This window comes from Eptatretus burgeri, chromosome 8, assembly GCF_056783735.1.
Source record: "Eptatretus burgeri isolate ZD-2024b chromosome 8, Ebu_testis_v1, whole genome shotgun sequence".
In the NCBI taxonomy this organism is placed as follows: Eukaryota; Metazoa; Chordata; class Myxini; order Myxiniformes; family Myxinidae; genus Eptatretus; species Eptatretus burgeri.
In genome coordinates, this window is record NC_140968.1 from 16949719 (window position 1) to 16959045 (window position 9327).

Sequence of the window (9327 nt, forward strand, 5' to 3'; positions counted from 1 at the left end):
TATGAGAGGGTGTAGGGCAGCCTGGAATCATGGCGAAACCCAATCCTTATCCCTGTGTCGTCAGAGGCAACCAGGGCTGCGTCAGGAAGGGCATCCGGCGTAAAACCTATGCCAAATCGGTATGCGGATCATAATGGATGATCCGCTGTGGCGTCCCCTAACGGGAGCAGCTGAAAGAAGAAGAAGATTATTATATTAAGGTGGATATGAGGGTGGTGTTGGCTGGTTTTATCTTCTTGGTTCTTGTAAATGTGAATCTATGAGAATAACTCGAGGGGGCGCACTCGGTAGAGTGCAAAACCTCCGCCACCAATACTGCTAGGTCACTCAAGTGAACCTGATATCCTATTCATTCAATTTGACATCAACAGTGCTCACAGAGTTATAGTTTGCAACTTTCCCTTTTACTTTTAACTTTTACATACTCAATTCATTCGTCATAACAAGATTCCTTGAGACAGAAATTGAATTTACGTGAGTATATGCACCTGAAGTTCCAAAATCAGCCGGAATTATAATTTTGGCATGTTTTTTTGTTGGAAAACACTTATAACATGTAGAAATGCAAAAAAAAAATCGAAATTTTGTTGAAAAAAAAATTGCTAATTTTTTTTTGGGGGGGTGTGGGGGTAGGGGTTGGAAATCACTTAAAACATTTAGAATTGCAACAAAAAAGAAATCCAAATTTTGTTGAAAAAAAAGTTGCAAAAATTTTTTTTCTCTAACAATTTTTTTTTTGGGGGGGGGGTTGGAAATCACTTAAAACATGTAGAAATGCAAAAACAAAAAAAATTAAAATATTATTTCATATTGGCCGCCATTGCGGCCATATTGGATTTTGGACCAGTCCAAAATCTAATGGCATGATCCTTGGACCAGACCTAACCCCCCCCCCCACCAAGTTTAGTTGAAATCCGTCGAGGAGTTTTTCCGTAATCCTGTTCACAAACAAATTAAAATACCAATGTCACCCCCAGGGTGACCAGTATCTTGCCAAAATGTAAACATGAGTGACTTATTTATTCGATTAAGGTTACTCAAAAAATAAGGGTTTCGTCGACTCCCATAATTTGCGACAAAGTGACCTTGACCTTTGACCTTGACCTTGAAAATTGTATGCATTGAAAGGGACCTCTATAGGCCTCTGATATGCGAAGTTACAAAAATTTCCAATGATAACTGTGCTCTGCAGAGTGATCGATACGTGATTACAGACAAACAAAAAATTATAACAAACATACAAGCTGACTAACATATCTTGCAAAAACTTCGTTTTGGCAAGATAACAAACAGAAAGGGGTGAAAACAATAACCTCCGATCTTCGATGGCGGAGGTTAAAAATTGACTGTTAAAACTCTGTGCAATTGTCGTCGAAAGTCCCGAGTGGTGCACATCCGTGCAGGCATTGCGAGTAATTAATCACGAGCTTGGAGTGTCCACCGGTGTTTCGTGGAGCAATACCTGGTGTGATGGGGTTGCAGAGGAAAAAAAACTTTGGTGAGATCTCAGAAAATTTGTAAAGAATACAAGAACTTTTTGAATGACCGGAAATACAATGGTATTGTCATTGCTGGAAGATGAAAGGTAAAAGGCATTTGGATTTAAATGTGAATCCTCCATGTGAGACTATTAAAAGATATTTTTATCTCCATTTGACATATGCCATGTGCATTGAACATAATTAGATGTGAAATGCCTGTCTCACATTTTCGCTGGAAAATGGGGGGCAATAAAAATTACATAAATGACCATTGTGGTTATTGTGCATGACAGATGAATGGAATGCATAAACAGATTCAATGTGTTAAAAGAGAATTGTGGAAAACCTCCCAGAATGCCAGTCCTTGTAATGTTCAATCAATTGAGAGGGGTGATTGTTTTGAGCTGTGTGAGTGGAGACGGGAAGCAAGAGAATGTTTGGTGTGCTCGTGTGATGACGCTGGTTAACAGATTAAATAGGGCTGAGAGGTAACATATTTAAAAAAACATCACGTATTATACGAACAGAGCATTCCTGGGTTATAAAATGGAACATACATTGACGTTTAATTTTAATCTCAGAGACAGCTTGGAGCTCTAATTGCCTGCATGTCAAACACTGGGTCAGGAATCCAACCCAGGGGAAACCCAACCCAGAGCAGAATTTACCCTCCATTCGGGATTCCAACCGTATACAAGCGGTTGTGAGGGAGCTTTAATCTGTGAAGAATGTCATTTAAATTTTTTTTAATTTCAACCACACATTGCATTTCATAAATTGCAAGTCAACAAATGTCATGTGGTCACCATGGCAATGCAAAGATTGATGATGCTGTCACACTGATTTAAATGCCGATAAAAATGTTGAAATCTAATTTTAAATGTCTACATAATACATTCGTGACTGGTAGTTAAGATATCCGGATGTTTTTGTTTGACTGCCATGTTGGCTGGCAGGTGGGGCAAATGGGAGAAAAATCTTCCGTTGAGATTGATTGGAGAGTTATTGATGCTGTTATTGTCAGGCAGGTAAATATAGCCAATATCGTGTGCATGCCATTCTGGGATAGTACTGCAGCTCTTCTGTGCAAAAGGTATGAAACTGGACTTTGAATAAACGACATGAAAATTATTTATCACTTTATAATGCTCGAAGGCTCAGCAAATATGACGTCATATAGAGTATACTGTATTGTGAACTGTATCGTGTCGATGCCCAAGGACAAATTCGTAAAACAAATGTGACGTCAGGTGATCGAAAATCGTTGAAAAAATAAATCGGAAACGAACTGACGGTGAATTAAGTGGAAGAAGATTTACCTCGTCTGCACCAAATAAGAAGGACCCTTCACATTCATCCACCAATCTGTGTTGTGTTTCCAATCAGGGCTGAATATGGTGTTGTCACAGGACGTTGGAAGTGGAAGGTATTTAAGTACTCGCTCTTGTTACGAAGAAATGATTTAATTACCTTTGGTACAAAATCAAATGGTTTGCTTCTATCAGTATTTGCATACTCGTTATAAAATGCCTTTGATATTTTCCACTTTGAGCATGAAGCGAGATCACAAATTGTTGAGATCACAGTGTTTAACAACAGAGTGTGTGCTGTCCCTCGGATGGACGTTAGGATGGACCTGAATGCATTGTCGTCCTGTTATTTCACAAGCAGGGTGATTCATCAATGTGGATAGCAGCTTAAAGGTTAATTCGGAATATTTAATATATTGGTTCACACGTGCCAGCCAGAGTGACCACTATATTCGTTATGTCGCTGTGTCTGTCTGTTGGGTGGTCGCGAGACTACTGTGATTGTCAGGTTTTCCGTCTGTTGGGTAGTCGATCTCCTTCTTCCTCTTTCGGCTTGCTCCCGTTAGGGGTCGCCACCGCAGATCAACCGTCTCCATTTCGCTCTATCCTCCACATCTTCCATTGACACTCCAACCACCCGCATGTCCGCCCTCACCGTATCCATGAACCTCTTCTTTGGCCTTCCTCTTCTCCTCCTGCCTGGCGGCTCCATCTTCAACATCCTTCTCCCGATATACTCCGCTTCCCTCCTGTGCACATGTCCAAACCATCTTAATCTCGCCTCTCTCACTTTGTCTCCAAACCGTCCGACCAGCGCTGTCCCTCTAATAAACTCATTTCTTATCCTATCCATCCTCGTCACTCCCAACGAGAATCGCAGCATCTTTAACTCTGCCACCTCCAGTTCCGCTTCCTGTCTTTTTGTTAGTGCCACCGCCTCCAAACCATACAACATAGCTGGTCTCACTACCGTCTTATATACTTTCCCCTTCACTCTTGCAGCTACCCTTCTGTCACAAATCACTCCTGCAACTCTTCTCCACCCACTCCATCCTGCCTGCACTCTCTTTTTCACTTCTCTCCCACACTCTCCGTTACTTTGGACAGTTGATCCCAAGTATTTAAACCAATCCACTTTCCCACCTCAACTCCTTGCAACCGCACCATACCACCACCCTCCCTCTCATTTACGCACATGTACTCCGTCTTACTCCGACTTACTATCATTCCCCTTCTCTCCAGTGCGTACCTCCACCGCTCGAGGCTCGCCTCAGCCTGCTCCCTACTCTCCCTACAGATCATGATGTCATCCGCGAACATCATAGTCCATGGGGACTCCAGTCTGGTCTCGTCCGTCAACCTGTCCATCACCATTGCAAACAGGAAAGGGCTCAGAGTCGATCCTTGGTGCAATCCCACTTTTACCTTAAACCGGTCCGTCATTCCTACCGCACACCTCACCGCTGTCACACTGTCCTCATACATGTCCTGCACGATCCTCACATACTTCTCAACCACTCCCGACTTCCTCATACAATGCCACAACTCCTCTCTTGGCACCCTATCATAAGCTTTCTCTAAATCCACAAACACACAATGTAACTCCTTCTGGCCTTCCCTATACTTCTCCATCAACATTCTCAAAGCAAACATTGCATCAGTGGTGCTCTTTCATGGCATAAACCCATATTGCTGCTCACAGATCGTCACCTCTCCTCTCAACCAAGCTTCCACGACTCTCCCACAACTTCATGGTGTGGCTTAACAACTTTATCCCTCTGAAATTTCCACAGCTCTGCACATCACCCTTATTCTTGAAAATCGGAACCAGTACACTTAATCTCCACTCCTCCGGCATCCTCTCACTTTCCAAGACTTTATTAAACAATCTGGTAAACAACCCCACTGCCATCTCTCCTAAGCACTTCCATGCCTCCACTGGTATACCATCTGGGCCAACCGCCTTTCCACTTTTCATCTTCTTCATAGCAGTCCTCACTTCATCCTTTCTGATCCACCCCACTTCCAGATTCACTCTCTCCACCTCTTCCAACCTTCTCTCTCTCTCATTTTCTTCATTCATCAGCTCCTCAAAGTACTCCATCCACCTTCTCAACACACTCTCCTCGCTCGTCAGCACATTCCCATTTGCGTCCTTTATCACCCTAACCTGCAGCACATCCTTCCCAGCTCGGTCCCTCTGTCTTGCCAATTGGTATAAATCCTTTTCCCCTTCTTTTGTATCTAACTTCTCATACAGCTCGTCATATGCCTTTTCCTTGGCCTTTGCCACCTCTCTTTTTGCCTTTCGCCGCCACTCCTTGTACTTCTGCCTACTTTCTTCATCTCTCTGACTATCCCACTTCTTTTTCGCCAACCCCTTCTTCGTTTTACTTTCCTGTAGTTCCTCATTCCACCACCAAGTCTCCTTATCTTCCTTCCTCTGTCCAGATGTCACACCAGGTACCTTCCTCGCTATCTCCCTCACAACTTCTGCTGTCGTTGCCCAATCATCCCACCCATCTTTGCCACCATCCAACGCCTGTCTCACCTCCTCCCTAAATTTCACGCAACAGTCTTCCTCCTTCAGCTTCCACCATCTGGTCCTTGGTTCAGCCCTCACTCTCTTCCTCAACCTCACCTCTAAAATCATCCTACAGACCACTAATCGATGCTGTCGAGCTACACTCTCCCCTGCCACCACCTTACAGTCACTAATCTCTTTCAGGTTGCATCTCCTGCTTAAGATGTAATCCACCTGTGTGCACTTTCCTCCACTCTTGTATGTCACCCTGTGTTCCTCCTTCTTCTTTAAATACGTATTTACCACTGCCATTTCCATTCTTTTTGCAAACTCTACCACCATTTGCCCTTCCACATTTCTCTTGTTGAGACGTAGCTTCCCATCACCTCCTCATCCTCTTTATTCCCTTCCCCAACATGCCCATTGAAATCTGCTCCAATCACCACTCTTTCATCCTTGGATACACTCTCCACCACTTCATCTAACTCACTCCAGAAATCTTCTTTATACTCCATCTCACACCCCATACGTGGGGCATATGCACTGATGACATTCATCATCACCTCTTCAATTTCCAACTTCACACTCATCACTCGGTCAGACACTCTCCTCACCTCCAATACCCTCTTGACATAATCTTCCTGCAGGATTACCCCGACACCATTTCCCCTCCCATCCACACCATGGTAGAACAGTTTGAAACCACCTCCAATGCTCGGAGCCTTACTCCCCATCCACTTGGTCTCTTGTACACACAGTATGTCCACCTTTCTTCTCTCCATCATATCAGCCAACTCTCGCCCTTTGCCAGTCAGGTCAGGTATGGGAGCATGTGCCAGAACAGCGCGTCGCTGCGTCCACTTTCCGCCGGTACTCCAGGGGCCTCCGTCTGGCCATCCCCCAGGCAGATGCCAGGCCCATCCCCATCTCCTTGAGATGATGGTCAACCTGCTGCAACCATGAGGCACGTGGTCGGCCCACTGGCCTCCTCCACTCATGAGACTCCCTCGCTGAGAGAATCTGGTGAGCGGGATCAGCGTCAGGAAAACGAGCCACATGTCCATACAGCCGCAGCTGACGCTCATGGACTATGCAGGTAACAAATCTCATCCGAGTCTCTCTCAGCAACCGCTCGTTGGACACAAAATCCGACCAGCGATAGCCAAGGATTCTTCGAAGAGACCTGGTACCAAAGGAATTAAGTCTCCGTCTCAGATCCTTGGTCAAAGTCCAAGTCTCGCACCCATAGAGCAAGACTGGAAGTACCAAGGACCTGAAGACTCGGACTTTCGTCCTCCCGCACAGGTACCGGCAGCGCCACACCCCATGATCCAGTGAATCCATGACTCCCCAGGCCCGACCCAGACGTCTATTGACCTCCGACTCACAACCTGCGGATACATGAATATCACTGCCAAGGTAAGTGAATCTATCCATGACCTCAACATCCTCACCACAAACAGACACAGACAGGACAGCAGCATCCAAGATGTCACCGAAAGCCTGGATCTTAGTTTTGACCCAAGAAATCCGTAATCCCAACGGCTCCGACTCCTCATTCAGCACCTCGAGGGCCCCCAAGAGGATGTCTAAAGTCTCCGCAAAGATGACTGCATCATCTGCAAAATCAAGGTCCGAGATCTTGACATTGCCAAACGATGCACCGCAACTTGATCTCTCCGACATCCTCCCAAAAATCCAGTCCATACAAGTGCTGAAAAGTGTGGGGGCAAGTACACATCCCTGACGAACTCCAGTAACAACTGGAAATAAGTCAGAGATGGTACCACCACACTTCACAGCACTCTCAGTACCAGAGTAGAGTTCAGACATCAGATCGATCAGTTTCGGTGGCACCCCACGAAGACCAAGAATCCTCCAGAGGACATCCCGATTCACTGAATCGAACGCTTTACAGAGATCAACATAGGCTGCAAGCAGCCCCTGCCGAAACTCTCGTCTGCGTTCCATGAGGACCCGAAGAGCAAGGATACAGTCAATCGTTAACCTCTTTGGTGTAAAGCCTGACTACTCTGGACGCTGGTGCTCAAGCAGATGGTGGCAAACCCTATCAAGAATTATCCGAGCAAAGACCTTGCCCGGCACTGAGAGCAGCGTCACCCCTCGGTAGTTGTTGCAGTCTTGGCGATCACCCTTCCCTTTCCAGAGAGGGACAACAAGGCCCCTCTTCCAATCAATTGGGATGATGCCTGTGTTCCAGGCAGAGCAAAAAACTGCATGCAACGACACGAATGCAGCATTTCCACCAGCCTTGAGAAGTTCAGCATGGAGGCCATAGATCCCCCGAGCTTTACCCCGTTTCAACCGGTTCACCGCAGCCTGTGTTTCCACAAGCGAAGGTGGACCACAGTTGATTGGAGGGTCAGCAACAGGGATTGTAACACCCTTGACGTCCAACTCGACAGCTGGTGGATCAGCCTGGTACAACCGCTCAAAGTAACCGGCCCAGCGGGCCTTCACTTCAGACTCCTCTGTCAAGAGCCTACCACTCTCTGCTCGAACTGCAGTGCTCCGAGGGATGGGCTTGGATGAACGTAATGCGCGAATTCCCCTGTAAGCGGGACGAGAATCACCTGTCCACAGGTGATGCTCTACCCCCTCACAGATTCCTCGCACATAGGCCTCCTTGTCCACCCTCATTGCACGTACAGTTTTACGCCTCAGCTCCCTGAACAGCTCAGCTCTGCCATTCAGCCTGGCCCTGCGACTCTGGTCAATGGTATCCAGTGTCCCTTGAGAGACAAAATTCTTCTTTGCCCTGCGGTGAACTCCAAGGCATCCACCGGCAACATCAAGGACGGTGGTCTTGAAGGTGCTCCACAACTCTTCAGGACCCCCCAAAGCACCCAGACCCCCCAAGTGTCCACTCAGCCTGTTCGCAAACTCCTCAGCTACTCTCTCATCCCTGAGCTTGGCAACATCCAGCCTAGGCTGGGATGGTACCATTCTCCAGGATTTAAGGTGCAGCTTTAGAGTTGCTACAACAAGCCTGTGGTCAGTATTGAGGAACTGAGCACTCCGGTAGACCCTGCAGTTCTGGATCATCCTCCAACGACCGTCAATGAGGACATGGTCAATCTCCTTTGCCACACCGCCAGTGTTGGAATACCAAGTCCAGCGATGAGCTTGCGGGCGCTGAAACCATGAACCAGCCACCCTAAGTCCATGACTTCTTGCAAAGTCAAGGAACTTAGTGCTATTCTGGTTCATAGTTCCTGACCCATGGCGACCAACACACACCTCATAACCATCCCTATCAGTTCCAGTCGATACATTGAAATCCCCCAAGACTAGAAGTGTATCTCGTCTGGGGCACTGATCAACCACAGACTCGAGTGTGGCGTAGAATGTGTCCTTCACGGTGAGATCACTCGCCTCAGTCGGAGCATAAATAGAGACCAGGGAAATGACACCTAAGGAGTGGCGAATCCTTAATCTCATAATACGCTCGTTGACCGGTGTTACCTCAATTATCATTGGTGTCAGCTTATTGTCAGTCACACAGCTACAGCAACTCCTTGGGTATGGTAACCATCAGAGCGACCAGACCAATAGTAGGTGTAACCACCCACCATTATCTCGCCGCAATCCGGTCTCCGAACCTCAGAGAGAGCTGCAATCCCGATGTCCAAACACTTGAGCTCAGATGATAACAGAGACAGGTGATCATCCTCTCTTAGGGATAGGACATTCCAGGCACCCACCCGAAGGGACCGCCTCAGGTTAACCCAAGGAGACCGCCGTCTGGTGGACGACACCTCAGCACCACTCCGACACACTCTCCCGCAATCTGACCCAGGGATGTTACCCCGTGGTTTCCCTCCTATCAAAGATTGGGGGTCCCGAAGGCTTTGCCCCAATCCCGTCATCCGGTGAGCTGCCCTGCGAAGGGAAGCTGCACAGGAGGTACTCCCACGGAGTGGGTTTTCAGATTTTTTTGCGTTTTTGCGTTTTGCGGAATGAAGCGTTTTACGGTGGCCGGAGTGCAAAT